Below are 16,261 nucleotides of genomic sequence, written 5' to 3'. Positions count from 1 at the left end.
TGCAAATAATTAAAAAACAGGAACCTCACACTATATTGCCAGTCTTCAGGACTGCCTTCAGCAAGCCCTTGGCAAGGAAGGGATCTTGGTTTTGTTTTTCTGTTGCAGTGAAGAGTCATAATGTAAGAACCTTTTTGAATCTTATGCCAATTCTAAGACACAGAGTTATCAGAGTTTTAGAATCTAAGAGCTCATATTTTGCTGGTGAGGATCTGCTTACAAAACAGGTTATGTTGTATAGTAAATTTTGGAACACTAATGCACTGAAAGATTCTTATTTATTATCAAATTCATTCCTTTACTGTTGTGGGTAATTTTTTCCTAAGTATGTTAAACCCTATTTTACTATTTCTTTAATGAATTTAGTATTCCTTTTCACAAAAAGATTCTCATATGTTCTTCCATATTTTTAAAGTTTCAAAGCACTTCATGTATACCAAAAGAAAATATTTTCCATGTGCAAAATTTTTGTTTCCTGTTTTGATTTGCATCTTCATATGATATTTTAACACAAGTTATTCATCTATGCCTATCTCTAGCTAATCAACAGTGTGGATTCAGATAAATGTTTTACTTTTGCTGACTAGCACTTAGTTTGATGAAAGATATGTAAACATTTCTAATGTAACACAGACAACCAATTAACAAAGAGGTGACCTTTTTCTTTCATTATATGATTGTCATTCAGTAGTGCATTTAATGAGCATCCAGAATTCCTGAGAGCCTCTACTAGAAATGTATTGTCATCTCTGATGAACATACAAGTGGCTGAAGTAGAATTTTTGATAAATGTATACCTTTATCAGCCTTGCTCTCTGGGACCCATTAGGAAAGCTTTAACATTGTGAATCATCTAGGCAACCTCAGATGTTTAAATACAGTGAAATAAAAATGGCACTGAGCTCCAAATACAAATTAGGGCCATACTTTTGCATATAAAAGTAATAAGATATAAAGATATAAAGGTCATTTAGGCACTCTAATGTATTATAACTACAGCATTTTTTGGGGGGTTTCAGAGATCTCTTATTTTTATGAACCATGTTGACATTTTCATACACTTGGCATAATCCATGTGAATAATAGACAGATTGGTGTTTTGATGCACAACTATCTATCTGCAAGATTTTTTGGGCTACAGTGTGATAGGTAGAACATAGTTTGTAAAGAATTCAAAGGAGGATTTTTGCCAATTTTTGTTTGTATGAAAACTGAATGTATTCTCTCAGGATCAGAGAGAACTGCATGTAGGAGGGGGTTGGTGCTCAAAATCTTATGACAGTTCCAGCAACAAAAGTGGTATAAATTTCACAATGGGGAAGATACGGGTTGATTATAAATATTTAACAGATGTTAAATTTCTTGTATGAAAACTTTTCATGAAACACAAGAATATCTCCAAGATAAGTGAAGGATAGATTATTAAGCTGACTTGTAACAGAGTTACAGTGTCTAAAAAGTAAGATGGTAGGGGTCAGTGGACAGGCAGCAAATCAATAATGTGCTCCTGCAGTCTCTCACCTTTACCGAAGAGTTTTGAGGGAGAAGAATAAGAAAGAAACTGAAAGGAGAATGATAAAAGACAAGTGATACACATCTTTCCTTAGAGGCCTGACATTAATGAGCCTGTAATGGGGGCTTGTTAGACTAAGTTATCTTTTGCTGAAAGATGTAAAGTTAAGCAGTTATGCTAATAAGAAAAGGAGTAGCAGGACAGATTAAAAAGAGAAGAGTCAAAAGCAAAATATGGAACTCTGCATTGCTAGTCAGTTTACATGCAGTTTGGCTGTTAAAAAAGTATAATTTAGGATTATAGAGCCTTGATATGTTCCAGACTAAGTTATCTCCTACAAGATGATGTATTTCTTCTACAAATATTGCCCCCCAAAATATTGGTTATATATGAGCACACACATTCACGTAAACTCATGTGAAATATTAATGTGAAATATTAATTTAAGATGCTATTTTCTTTTTAAAACAGGTTGCCTGTTGACTGCCTGTTAATGTACTTGAGAAACTCTTATGCTGGACATTTGTTTTGGCTCTTGAGAAAGCATGACAGCATAAATCGAACAAATCACTCCACTGATGTATATTATAGAATACATTTTACTAAATATTAAAGTACTTTTTAAAGGGTGTTGGAGGTGATTGGAAGAAAAGTATTTAGGTTTTTTTAAAATATTTTTCAGTTTGACTAGTTTTACAAAAAGTATGGTCTATCTTTATTCCTACATAGTTGCTATCTGCAAAAAAACATACAAACCTCATTAGCTGAAGTTTAAACAGTTTCAGATGTGGTTTGATTTGGTTAGGTTTCATCTTTGAAGAGTTCACCCAAAATGATTTGCAGAGTACTTGAATTTAGATAGCATTTTGACAGGCCACTCTTCCTGGATCACTGGATGCCTTGCCACAAATTGAGGACCCTCCCTGTAGGCAGGCAATGGTATTCTGGTTGTGGTGTACAATAACTGCATCCTAGCATAACCCTCAGGATTACAGTTTGGGTGCATTGACCATGTTATAGAACTTCTGGGTCACAGAACATCTGAGATCAGCATGAAATCACAGAAGAGCTGAGATTGGCATTGATCTCTGGGCATCTTCTAGTCTAACCCCACTGCTCATATCAGGGTCAGTGAGAACAGGTTCTTCAGGGCTTCAGATAAAAGGTTTCCAATATCTCCAAGGATAGAGACACCGCAGGCTAAGCGCTCTCAGTAACCTGGTCCAGCGTTTGACCACTCTTACAGTTAAGTCACTTCTCATATTTAAATGGAATTCAGTTTGTGTCTAATGCTTCTTGTCCTGCTGCTGGGAACTACTGAGGAGAGTATGACTGTTCTACACCCTCCCATCATGCATTCATATTGAAATGCCTGCTTTTGCAACTTGGGCTGGCACCAATATATACAGAAGGAAGAATGATAACAATTTTAGTGGTTCTTGCTCCAGAGCTATATACTTTAACCTGGAATATCTGTTGTTTTTGGCAAAAATCTAGGACAAAGAGCAACTGGAAAAACCTAAGATATTTTTCATCATGGGAAGTATGAGAGGAAACATGAGAGTTATTTAATTTTGGACCAAAATCAAATAACTGAAAAGAAAGACCTTAATATCAGCATGTGGCTCATAATCCTTACTGGTACTTTATGTGGCCCTGCCCAGGCCAATCCCATTTATATATTTCCCCCACTTTGATGCATAATTCTGCCTGTGACTTTATTAGAATAGTTAACTGTATAATTTAAGCATAGCTGAAAATTATACAAGCATTTCAATAAAATGGTTTGTTAGGGGAAACTCTTATTGGAAAAATGCAGTCATGCACTGAATGGAAAATATGGAATGAGATTTGTAAATGGAATAAATTTAAGAGACAACTGAGTTGTTTTTATAATTGTTATTTAGTTCTTGTTTTTTCTTTTCTGATCAGTAGGATTACAATCTCTACCATTTTGTTTCTAATATATTCATTCATTAATTTTGGCTTTTTGCTTAAGACCATGATAAGATTTATAGCTGTATTTGCAAAGAAGCCAGGCTAATTCAGATCTTAGCCACATTTTGTATTTGAATGCTGATCAGCATGTTGTTATCTTCTTATTTTATTGCTCTCCTGTACATTTGATTTTATTGGATATCCCAAGACTATTGTGAACTCTTAGCATGTAGGAGGTTTTGATTTGGCACTGAAAGCATGTGTGTTTACAGAATAGAATATATTTATTTACATATTTAAATGAATATTTATCAGGGTTTTTTTTCAAACTTGGATTATGCTCACTGGAATAACTTTGGGTCAGTATAATAACTGTACCATATGTCTCTATATTTCTGAACCAGGTGGCTGGCAATCATGTCTCCAGATGAGCAATGGTTCACTGACAGCAACAAAAACCCGTCTTGTTCTGTGCACACATTGCCTTGAAAAATCCCTGTTTTCTACTTTAATTTTTGTTTATTTCTGAATGCTGTTTTAGTATCAAAAATTATGTTGTTTGATGATAATTCAGTATTGTATAACTAGAATTTCTTTCCTATGTGACTGAAGGACAGATATTGCTAAGCAAAGAACACCTATATTAGCATTAGTTTCCCTGCAGTATTGGTTAAGTTACAAGTATTGTATGTCTCTTGCAAGAGTACTTGGCCTAGTAAGAGCCATACCATGTATTTGCTAAATTTATATGTTTCTCCATAGCCAGAATAAACCTATTTCTATAAACCCTATTTCCTACCTATTTTGTAGAAAGAAATTTTTTTAATGTCAACTTATAAGTCTGTGCTTTACATATATGATTTCTTTCATTCCAATTTATATTTTCTTTCCTTAGATTCATAGAAATTTTTATAGACAGTAGAAAGAGTTGGTCTAATATTTTCAGAGTTTTCTTCAATGTATTGTCTGACTTTATATGTACTAATACTTCCCTCACAATATTCCACTACAAAGGAAAGGTAAGGCAGTTTTCAGTGTTTTTTGGATTGTTTATTGGTTAGAACTTTCAAGTTACTTCAAGATATTACTGCGTGCCCTTTTTTGTTTTTTGCATATCTAATAAGTATTGTGTATAATGTGAATTTGTAATGTATATGTTTTCTTAAGTGTCTTTAAAAAAAAAAAAAAGCTTAAATCCTTTCACTGGAAGTTTCATGCTAAAACCAGCACAATGCTCTAAGTTAGAGTATGTAAAGTTGTTTATATACCCTCAAAGCCTAAGTTCAAGTGACACAGAGACACTTTACCTAAGTTGGCCTGTTGCTATTTTTGTACAGACATACATACAGAGATATTTTTTAAGAACATGGAGAGTTCTGGTTTTAATGCAGCTTCATCCAGAAAAAGATCATAGTTTTGTTTTGCTCACAAATCTTGAACTCAAATATAATCCCTTGTTTCAGAGGGGAAATTTATCTTTTATAGATAAACTTGAACTAGTACTGGAACAGGTATAAGCTGTTTTTTGAGACACTCCCATACTGTTTTTGTTTTGAATTTTTCTTCACTTTTGACCACTTCTCTTTTCTCTTCTGTACTTTAATCAAAAAAATACAAAACCCCAACACCATCACTGGCTTACATAGTGTTTCTCATATTATCTGGTGGTCCTTCTCTGTGCTGCATACTTTGGCAATAAATGTGTAGCAGCTTATATTATGTGATTCTCTTACATGAGCCTATGTCTGTTATTTCCAAGGATATTTTCTACACAAAATGTCATGTTCAGAACTAATGGATGAGTGACTTCTGGACAAATTTGACCTGTTCTGTTCAGATAAAAATAGTAAGGTACTATTAAAAAATTTTAGCTAAGCAGGTCAGGAGGAACAGAAGAAATAAAAGTCTGAAGTTCTTTGTCTCTTCCACAAGTTCAGGAAGCTGACAAAGAAAGTCTCAGGGATTTTATGCATGTTTAAGCATGAAACAAACAATTGAATTATACACATATTCTACTAATGTGTTGCAGTAATAAATCTTTGCTTTTGATACACATAATCTTGACAATCAGTTATTTTGCCTTGTCTTCTGGGAATCTGTTCCTATATTAGGTAAGTAACTTTATATTCCCCACAATCTGAGAGAGTATAAAAGGGGCTAAGCATAGGCATACTCAAACAGTAATGGTTCTTGTTAATTTATCGGGTATTCAGGAGTGCTTGCTATATCTCTTCTCTGAGTTAGAATATCAAATACACAAGCTGAGCAAAGGACATAACAGAAGTACTGAAAGCTAACAAATCATCTATGTTGCTTTATTACCTATACAGTGAGATTTCTGAAAGTGCTCCTGTCTATTGTGTGCATTTGTTAGTTCCAACAGGGAATAGGATCTTTAAGTTCTTCACGAAAATTCTTCCTCTTGCCTCCTAAGAGAATTTGTGAGAAACCCAAAGTGCCTGAGAAACTCTGAATTTATGAATTATCTCTTACTTGTCTTTTACAAGCTTTGAGACATTTTTCCTAAAGGTTTCTCTTGTTATGCAAAACAAAAATCTTAACTAGACTTTAAATACCAGCCGAGAGCACCTGTCACAGAGAATAGGATAGATTGATTACAGTGCTAAAACCTTCAGTATCACTTATCTATATTTTGTTGTATCACTTATCTATATTTTAATTTCTATTTATTTTATATTTTTTTCATTGCTTGAATGGTGAATTTTCATCTCATAAAGTGACATATTTAAGTGCAATATAAGGGGATATTTCCTCCAAAAATTATATTTACAGAAATATTTTTGTTATACATTTAGAAGTACACTTTTATAGCTAAATTAAAGTTTTTCAGCATAAAAAGTTCCCAAAAGGAAAATTAAAACTAGATATATCCCATCACTGGGGGTAGCAGGCTGAACTATAATATTTTAGCTAAATATTTTTGCTTATAGAAAATAAATTCATTTCTGCCTGAATTGCATGACATATTATGGAATGAATTTTTTATGCATTATGCCCCATCTTTCAATAGAAATAGTTTCTGAATCCTGAAATTTAGAAAAGGTTTCTTAAAGAGAAAGTGGTGGTGTTTCATGGCTTCTGTATGGCAGTACTTGTGGTATGTTGCATGACATATTTAACGTAAGCAATCTTGTTTTAGTAGAAAGGCAATTGCTGATAAATGAGAAGCACTTAAAGGTAGCTTAATTAATAACTTTCTTTGATTACTTTGTGACTCCATAATCCAAGTCCTTCCCTACAATACAGCACAAGTATTTTTTGTTCACAAAACCCATCTAAAATTTAATTTCTATTTCTAAAAACAAACTAAAATTTGGCAATTTGCCAAGAAATAGCAAGAATGTTTTTGAAAGTCTCTTCCAACCCAAACCATTCATAATTCAGAATCATAATTCTGTCATTCTAAATGGACTGTGTGCAAATGCTTTTCCACTAGACCACTGAAACACTTCATCACATAGAAGAGAAACAATAAATAATATTAAACCATTGTTCTTCTCTATTCTCGTTTGTAAAAAGGCTCATTCCAATTTTGCCTTGTACTTTTGCATATGGAAATGTCAATGCTTCACTGGGACTATGAGACTATACATATGAATTCTCCTAGAACAGTCACCATATGTAAGGAATGTAAATTCTGTGGTTCTGTCCCTAGAATATCCATTTATCTCTGGAAAGCTTTTCTCCTCAAGAATTACACAGTGTGGACCAACCCATGACAACACCAGGTAAGGAATGTTATCCTAAAAAATTTTAACTATTTTGTACACAATAGGATGACTTTGTAAAGTGAACCACTGTGTAAAAAAGAAATAGGAAGAAAAGATATTCTGAAATATTTACATGGATTTCTTTTTTCTCTGCAGATTCTTTTAAGTGAAGAAGTGTGACCTTAAAACTTAGTGTCAAGCTCTTCAGATAGATACTAGATTTAACAAGGTTGAAAAAGGTAAGTGAAATATTTAATGCTAAATATTTAATGTTAAAGCAAATCACTATTAGAAAACAGAAACCTCAGTATTTACTAGGCACTGTTATTATGTGTTATGTGGATGACAGCCACAGTTTGAGACGCTCTTTGCGATCTCTGAAAATTTATTGTTTTGTTAAATTTCTCATGGTAGTTTCTAAGTTAAAAAAGACCCACCTACATGAAGGAAATAAGGAAGTGGAATTGCAAACATATTGTCCTCTATATAACTTGGTATCATTAAAACAAGCATTCAGGTTTTCAAATCAAAGTGTGACATGAGGGCAAATGAAAAAGGGTATAAAAACTGTGATGTACATATTAGACAAATGTAATTATCTTTTCATGTTTTTGTTTGGGGGTTCTAGTTGGGTTTTACTTTTCTAAAGCAGAAAACAAACTGGCCAAGCTTAACTGAAATAATCAAATAGAATGGAAAGAGTTAACTAAGCACACAACAAACAAAGCTGTCTTATCAAGTCTTGTTCATTTATGTGATGCTGAATCTTTTGTGAAATAAGATTCAGTAAAAGCAGCGGCATCAAGAATACCTATTTTGCTATTTTACTAGACAGATTAGAGAAAATATATCTATTTAATCAGTCCTTTACATAAACATAATATGTAAAATGCTCACTTAAAAATTAATTTAAATCAAGAGGAATTAAATGAATGCTATATAAATCAGCATTTCTTTTATCTCTAAGAGAGACATTTTTCATCCTTTATATATTTGTGGGTCAGATATTGCCTCAAGGAGAAAGAAAGTTATGAATAATTTACGAATCACCATTTTTGCTTCTGATGAAGCAGTATGACACACTTTCAGGGCTAGCTACATGCAACATATTCCAGGGAATATTGCTTATTAAAAGAAGGGTTTTCTCCTGTATTGGGGTCCCCAGACCAAGAACAACATGGACCTTTCAGAGTGGGTGCAGAGGGCCAAAAATAATGCAGGTCAGGAACACCTGACCTGTGAAGACAGGCTAAGAGAGTTGTAGTTCTTCAGTCTGGAAAAGACTTAAGGGCACCTTATCACAGTATTTTAATATATAAAGGGACAGTTATAAGAAAGATGGAGAAAAACTTTTAACCAACTCTTGCACTGACAGGACAAGGGGCAATGATTTTCATTGAAAGAGTGTAAGTTTACATTGGACATACTGAAAATATTTTTTATAATGAGGGTTGTGAGACACTAAAGCAGATTGCCCAGAGGAATTGTAGATGCCCCTCCCCGGGCAGTGTTCAAGGTCAAGATGGAGGAGCTTTAAGCAATATGATCTGGTGAAAGATGTCTCTGCCCATGGCAGATGGGTTTACTAGATGGTCTTGTAAGGTCCCTTCCAACACAAATCACTCTATAACTCTATCGTGTGTCTGGAAAGAGAGTTTATACTTGGAATTTTAGAGAATATGACAGAAAAAATTTTGTCTGAATTTCATAAGCAGAGTAAAAATCATCATAATGAAATACTAAAGCCTAACATAATAAAAGGACTAATTGTACATTAATATTATTGTCAATAAATTGATAGTGGGGAAAAGTCTCTAGAGAAAAAAAAAATATCCCTTCTATATCAAACTATTAGGAAATTCTAATGACAGGTCTAATTCAATGATGCTCATTTTTCCATCCAGATTACTGTAAATTAATTACTGTGCTATATGTCTATATGTTTTTGAAATACATGCTAAAATCTGCTGTCAAAAGTGACCCCAGAAGCTAATAATACCATAATGACATTACATTAATGATCCAGAAAAATAGAACAAGGTAATATGTGGAAAATAATTTACTGGTTTGAGAAAAGGTAAGGAACACTTAGGAACCAAGCATACTTTTAGAATTAATGGGTATCATCAGTGATTCTACCTCTAGTGCTTGTGGCCAAATTTACCAATACAGGTAATTTTTTTATGAGGTGATGGCAACAAATTTCTGCTCTCTATTGCTAATAAAAAAAATTTCCTTTCTATTATAAATACCTCATTCTTCAGATAACATTGTTAGAAAATACATTCTTAATATGTATAAATTTTTTTTCTTCAATTAAATCACTATTATCAATGCTATCTATGCAGTTTTTAGTTCACTGAATTTTACTGACAATTTTTTATGAATTAAAAAAGTATTATTATTTATAATGCAGTAATTAATTAATTAATTAACTAATCAATAGAGAAAACTATTTTCTTTAAATAATTGTCTGTATAAGAATATTTTAGCAATATCTGTTTGGTACTTATTTGTCAAGAATGTGAGATATACTTACTCAGGTGATGAATTTTACAGTTCACTCCTTGTGCCTGACAAAACTAATTCCGTTTTATGCTTCTTTTGGTCAAAAGAAGAAACATGACAAGTCTTTATTCTCTATACCTTCAAACCATACAGTGTTCCTAATGTCTGACTACACGTGGTCTGCTTTATCTGTTTGATGGTATTACATTGCACTGCATTTTACAGAAAATAAAATGTTTCTAATGTAACCATAAAATCATCTTCTTCTGTTGAGCACAGAAGCTAAATCCTTAACAAAGAGGATTTGACATATGAAATCACTTCTATTTTGATGAGCTTTTATATAGTTGTTAATAAAATAATTGACACCCATATGCATTTAATATTGTATATATAAGAGAGGAAGATATAGAAAGTAAAAATGTGCAAGCTATTTTACTTGATTAACTATAAACTCTCTGATGCATTTCAGGAGGTGAAAATAGTGTTTCTTGATGTATTTCAGAAATAATTTTTTTATATCTGATTAAAATGCAGATGAGCATAACAAACTATTCTAATTAGTAAGGGTTGATCTCCTGATGCAGTCTTCTTCCATCTGCTTCAGGTGTAGGGTTTGCAGAGATTTTGCTACAAGTACTGTATGCAATTAGGGTGCAGGTGCAATCCTCAACCTAAAACTCTCTATGCAAATGTAAATGCTTTTATAATACTTTTGATGATACCTGCTACTTTAAAAAAAATCTGCAACTTTATAATGAAATCATTTTTCATTATGAGAAATTATATAAGTGCTATGGAAAATTTGCATGAGAACACATGGAAATTCTGAGATCAGGATCTGATCTCATATTTAAAAGCTTCAAGTACTAGTAATGCTACTTGGGTTATTTTTAGTTCTTAGGTTGTTTACTTAATATTTTAGGAGACATAAAACAAGCCAGAAGTCAATGTAATTGTCTTAAAGACTTTTATTTCTGTGTTTTGCAGAGTAGATTTTATTAACGGTTTGCTAGGGTCTTTTATTAAAGAATTGCATTGCAATTATTTAGGAAGGGAAATTATCCCAAAATCTCTCATCTCAAACATCTCTTTGAGATGAACTCAGAGTAATTTTTATATACTTTATCACATTAAAAACAACCAATAAATGTTTACCACACCTACACTTTGAAATTAGTAGAGGCACACAGATTTCTTGGCATTATGATCACTAGATACAAGAAACTAGGAAGTGAAGAATTGTGTTCTTCAAATGTGTCAGAGAAAAGGAAATGTTACCAATTGGTAATTTTCTATTTAACAGATGTTGCATAAAGTGATGTTGCATTATTACTTTAAAAATATTTTAATTTTTTTATTTGGTAGGAAGAATAACAAACCTGCCCTTTCAGTAAAATATTGTACACAGCTTCTGCAAAACAAATAGTCTGCTTTGAAAGTGGGCAAGGAATGCAGGATCAGCAATGATTTGACATTGAAAAATTAAGCTGAGTTATTTAGAGTCAGGAAAATGTATTCAATGACCAGAAAAAAACATGTATAATACTTCTCTTGCAAAGAACAGTAATACTCTGTAACATGGTTGCTTGTCAACAGGAGCTTTCTTTATAACTTTTTTTTTAATTGAAAAAAGTAATTGAATATTCAGTTCACTCTCAGTCAATTTTTTGATAGGCTGTGTGTCATCATATGGCAAAATAAATAATTTTTAAAAAATGTTATCTTTTAAATGATATTCACAGAAGTAAAAATCTGCAAGATTTTTTTTTGTCTGTATGATAACTGGAGTTATATGGCCATGCTTATGTCCTGAGCAAGAACTCTTCTTGCTAGAGCACTACACCCTTGAACACATATCTTGGACTGCTGGAATGAAGAGATAAGTAACATGGAAGAACTGACAGTGGATACACACAGTAACAAAAACATTCTTAAGGGTGAAAGAAATCAAAGATCATAAAAACTTGGGGTTTAGAGTGTATTTCTTAGTGGGCATGTGTACTTTTATTACAGATAGTAACCAAAAGCTAATATCTCTTCAAGAGGAGATAACAGCATCTATACGAAAGAAAAAAATCCCAGAAAGATCTAGAAGGTAGATTGTGATAATTCAATCATGAAAGGAATAGCATAGCTTTATTAATTTCTATGACTATGTAGAAAGAGCCTGACCTTCCTGGCCTGTAACTATTACATATGAATGAAAATTGGCAGTGGTTGTACAATTAGGTTAATTGCTGATACTGTGATAGAAGTTGCAAAGAAAGGGTGAAAGGTAATGGGTAAATTGCAACTGCATAATTTCTGATATATTAGAAAGGCTTTGACCTAAATCAGGCTAAGTTTACCAAACTCTGAATATGGTAGAATAACTGCCAGCATAATTGTCTAATGGCAATTTTTTCAGCTTTCTAGTCTGAGCAAGAAATATTCTATCTTCAGTTTGCATCTTCATAACTGTTATAAATTTGGTGTCCAGCTCTGGCTTTTAATATCTTTGTCACTTTTTATTTTTAATATTCTGTGGCTCTTACTGTTGACTTTGTGCTCTCAGATTCTATAAAACAAATTGGAACTCTGGGGAACTTTCTGTTTCCAAAATAATCTTGTGGAACTGTAGGAATACAGACAAAATGAAGTTAAAGATCCTCTTAGAAAAAAGACAACTTGTAATTATAAGGTGCTTTTTGCCTGCTGAGGAGATGAGAGCTTTCCTGGTGGTATATTGGAGAGTTTTCAAAATGTACAAGAATAAAAGACTATTTTTTCTTTCTTAACAAAGAAAATATCGCTTAAAAATGATAAAATATTTTTGTAAGTTGTCTTGTTTTTCTATTGTCTTTATCAGTGACAGCATTAAATACCACTAAATACCACTAAAAGAAATAACATACTAATTGTTTTAAATGCTTATTTTTCCCCTTTGATGTCATATAAAATTTCCATTAATATCAAGTATAAAATCAAAATCAAGCCAAGCATATATATATGTGTATATATATCTGTCTATATATATATATAGACAGAGAGCGATAAGACCCCCAAAATTACCCAACTGAATAGTGGTGACATAACTGATGAAATCTCAACATATCAGTCATATCAGTTCCTTTTTTCCTTGCTTCCTTTTCTATTCTCAGCTGAATATTACTTCTAGATCTGTTGCTCCATAATGTGCTCATCTGATCCCTTCACAAAATAATTCTGCCTAGAAAACCTAGATCATACCATAAGGGGAAAAAGAAATAAAAATTTCCTGCATACTCAAATCTCAGAGGGGTCACTCTAATGACAGAATTGAGGAGGCAACACTGGCATGGCAGGAATGGGGGAGGAAGAGGAGTGGGAAAGATGTGAGAATTGCTCCTTTTGTAACAACCATTAGAACCAAACATATTTAACACTGGAATGCACCACCAATTCATTCTTTGTGAGGGAAGTTGCTTGGGGTTTTTTTGTTGGTTTGTTTGCATAGTTTTTGTTGGGGTTTTTGTGATTTTTTTTGTAGATCTTTTTCCTCAACTCTTTGTTAAACAAATATATTTTGTTTCAATGCAAGATTAAGCAGCCTTTAGCTTTCCTGAAATTCCAGCCATTCTAATATACTAAAAACAGCCTACCTTTTCACAGTTTTATATCATGACTATTATTTAATCATGATCGTTTCGGAAAAAAAAAAAAAAGTAATAATGTATTTCATTTTTTCCTAATAATTTTTAAATCTATTCATGTGTTATGGAAATGGGCTACTGGTTCATACTAGCAAATATTCACTAAGTCACTAAATATATACATTACTAGAATTTTCTGCCCCAGACAATACTGTACTACTGTGTTGTCAACTTGAATTCTTACTGAAAATCTAAAAAAATTGGTTTTATAATTTTGTTATTTCTATCAGTTGCTTTCACTATTATTTCTGTTTTATCAAGATATATCAATGCAAATGGAATCTGGGAAGTGGAGGAGATATTAGTCGTGAAGGAATCTGGGAAGTGGAAGAGATATTAATCAATAATCAATTGTGCAAGTAAATAAGAAATTCAGATGTTAACATGTCTGTAGATGTGTTTCTCTAAATAATTAAAACAAAGAACACCACCACACCATCATCATTATCACCCCTTGTTTACAATGATTTCAAAGTTCTTGAAATGTTGGCACTGGGGAAGTTCTCATTACTATTTTAATTTAAATAGAAATTAGTTATTCAATAAAGTATTACTATTCAAGGGCTGGATGGGGCTTTGAGCAACCTGCTCTAGTGGGTGGCATCTCTGCCCGTGGCAGGGGCTTTGGAACTAGATGAAAGTTCCAGTATTGGAAGCCATACCATTCAAGGGTTATATAAATACCCCCATGTTTAATTTAATTATGTTATTTTCTACCACCTTTTTACCAATGGGTTTTCTGTGAATGAGATTTGTCTTGAAGAATTAGAGCCCTGGAACCTATGGTGCAACAGTCTTCATGTGGCTGCTTGGTGAAGCAAGGAAAATTATCTTGCTTGACTCTTAGGCTAGTCAGAAAGTCTTAAAAACAAATGGGTAAGTTCTGGTGTACATTTAGAATGTGTTCCATCAACTTAGAATAAAAATAAGCATGGCATTTACTAGTTCTCTATGGCTAATTACCAATGAAGTACAGAAACCTTGGGATGAGAAAACTCAAGTATTTGTTTCTATTGATTTCTTTTTTTTTTTTTACTGTTATTTTTACACTTCTAATTCAATCCTGCCCCACAGAAACTGATAGATTAACCCAGTTAATGTTATCAATTGGTAAATTGGTTAAAGGTTGTTAACCAAGTTAATAATTTCTTCTAAAATAATCTGAGTTCTTAGTTATAAAACTATAACTTTATAAAACTATAACTTTAACTATAACAACTGTGTCAAAAATGTTTTCCATGATAGACTGATGTTGTAAAGAAAAGCAAATATTTTATGAAAGGAGTAAATTATGTATTCAGATATTGACAGGGTAATAAATTATGCATTTCTCAATTATATATGATAATTATTATTAAATAATGCCTCTGTCTCTAAAACTTACTCTAGTTTTTAAAGGAAAAGTTTATATTACATTTTTTAAGATTGAACAGCATTTCTTGTTTCTGCTTCCATGTAGTGCATATTTACAAAAAGAATAATGCTGATATTCAATATGCTGAAGAAATCTGATTTTCAAAAGGCACTATATGAGACTTGTTTTAGCAAAAGCTCATTTTCAAATAATCTTTAAGACTGCATTATAAAGAGTTTGTTTTTCTGAAGTTTTAGGATAATAAAAAAATATGGAATTATGGTGACTAAACTTTTATCATTCAGAGTATTACATAATGAACATTTTATCTCCATTACCTTACAATTTAGAGCACTCTTTCTTTCTTCTCCCTTGCTCACATGAAAGAAGACCATTTACTAAGGCAGCCAGCTTTAACAGAGAACACAATTTAATATTTTAACATATGAAATACAGTGCTTTAAATTGAGGAATCACTTTAAAAATTCCAAAACTGTTAAACTTGTATGAGCTTAGAAGCCAACAAAAGCAAAATGGTTGGATTATATATAAAAAGGAGAATATTATTTCAGATTCTTACACTTTCACAAATAAGGTCAACTATAATTCAATGGCTGTATGTTCATATAAGATCTACAAATAAGTGCAGTCAGTAGGCAAAACTAAGTTTTATAATGTTTCTGTAATCAAGTGACTATTATAATTTTTGTTAAAGGACTATTATTGTCTAGTACGCACAAAAGACATTTTCATAACTTTTTTAATGTCATAAAAGGCAAGTTTAGTACTTTGAACAATTTTAAGTTTTTAATATGCGTTTTTTCTGCAATATGAATTAATATTACATGTTTACTCATAACTGAGGGTGGTCTACCAAATAATACAAGAAAACTTCCGAAAGCTGCTCTTTCTATTTTACGTTGAATGTTTAAAATTAATCCAGTTTAGATTTTGTGTAACATACTCCAGGTGTGGTTGAATTAGAGTTTAGTTGTGGGGAAAGTTTATGCATTTGAGAGAGACACGTCAATCTGTTATTTCCCAGAGGAGTCTAGCTGGCTCTTTTTCTATAAGGGTGACTTGTGGGCACTTCCTTGTTTACATGCAAATGCTGCAGGTGACTCCTCCTGATCTGGATTTCATTCCCTTTCATTCACATCACTTCACACTCTCTGCTCAGCAATCCTGTCTGCCTCTCTCCCACAGGGCTGTTCACAGCTGTCTCCCTCTCCCATCATCACTAGGTTAAAATCCTCCTTACCTTAGAACATTAAACAGCTTCTGAAGACTTTATCACAATATAATGAGTTGTATGAAAAGATGGAAAACTGCCATCAAAACCAGGTGAGGGTCTGCAGGTTACTGAAATTTGTTAGTGAGACTGTGGTGAGTTCTGGAGATATTAGTACAGGGGCTCCAGCTGTATATTGGAAACATATTCATAAAGACCTCCATTGGTTCCATGATTATTGATTTAGCTTAAAGCATCATCTGTTATCAAAGAAGATTTTAAAACTTGAGGTAAAAAAATATAAAATTAAAC

General features: G+C 32.5%; 1 protein-coding gene across 2 annotated transcripts in view; it reads left to right on the top strand.

The window, feature by feature from the left end:
- Positions 1-16,261, top strand: part of MGAT4C (MGAT4 family member C) — a 323,729-nt gene that overhangs the window by 69,802 nt on the left and 237,666 nt on the right. Inside the window, exons 2-3 of one of the 2 annotated variants that reach the window (XM_077783548.1) lie at positions 7,128-7,200; positions 7,339-7,421. The gene's annotated coding sequence lies outside the window, so the exon portion shown is untranslated. The remainder of the gene's footprint in view (positions 1-7,127; positions 7,201-7,338; positions 7,422-16,261) is intronic. The other variant, XM_077783549.1, reaches the window with a different exon arrangement.

Source organism: Lonchura striata, chromosome 5 (genome assembly GCF_046129695.1).
Source record: "Lonchura striata isolate bLonStr1 chromosome 5, bLonStr1.mat, whole genome shotgun sequence".
NCBI classification, from domain to species: Eukaryota; Metazoa; Chordata; class Aves; order Passeriformes; family Estrildidae; genus Lonchura; species Lonchura striata.
This window is presented reverse-complemented; position numbering and strand designations above follow the sequence as displayed.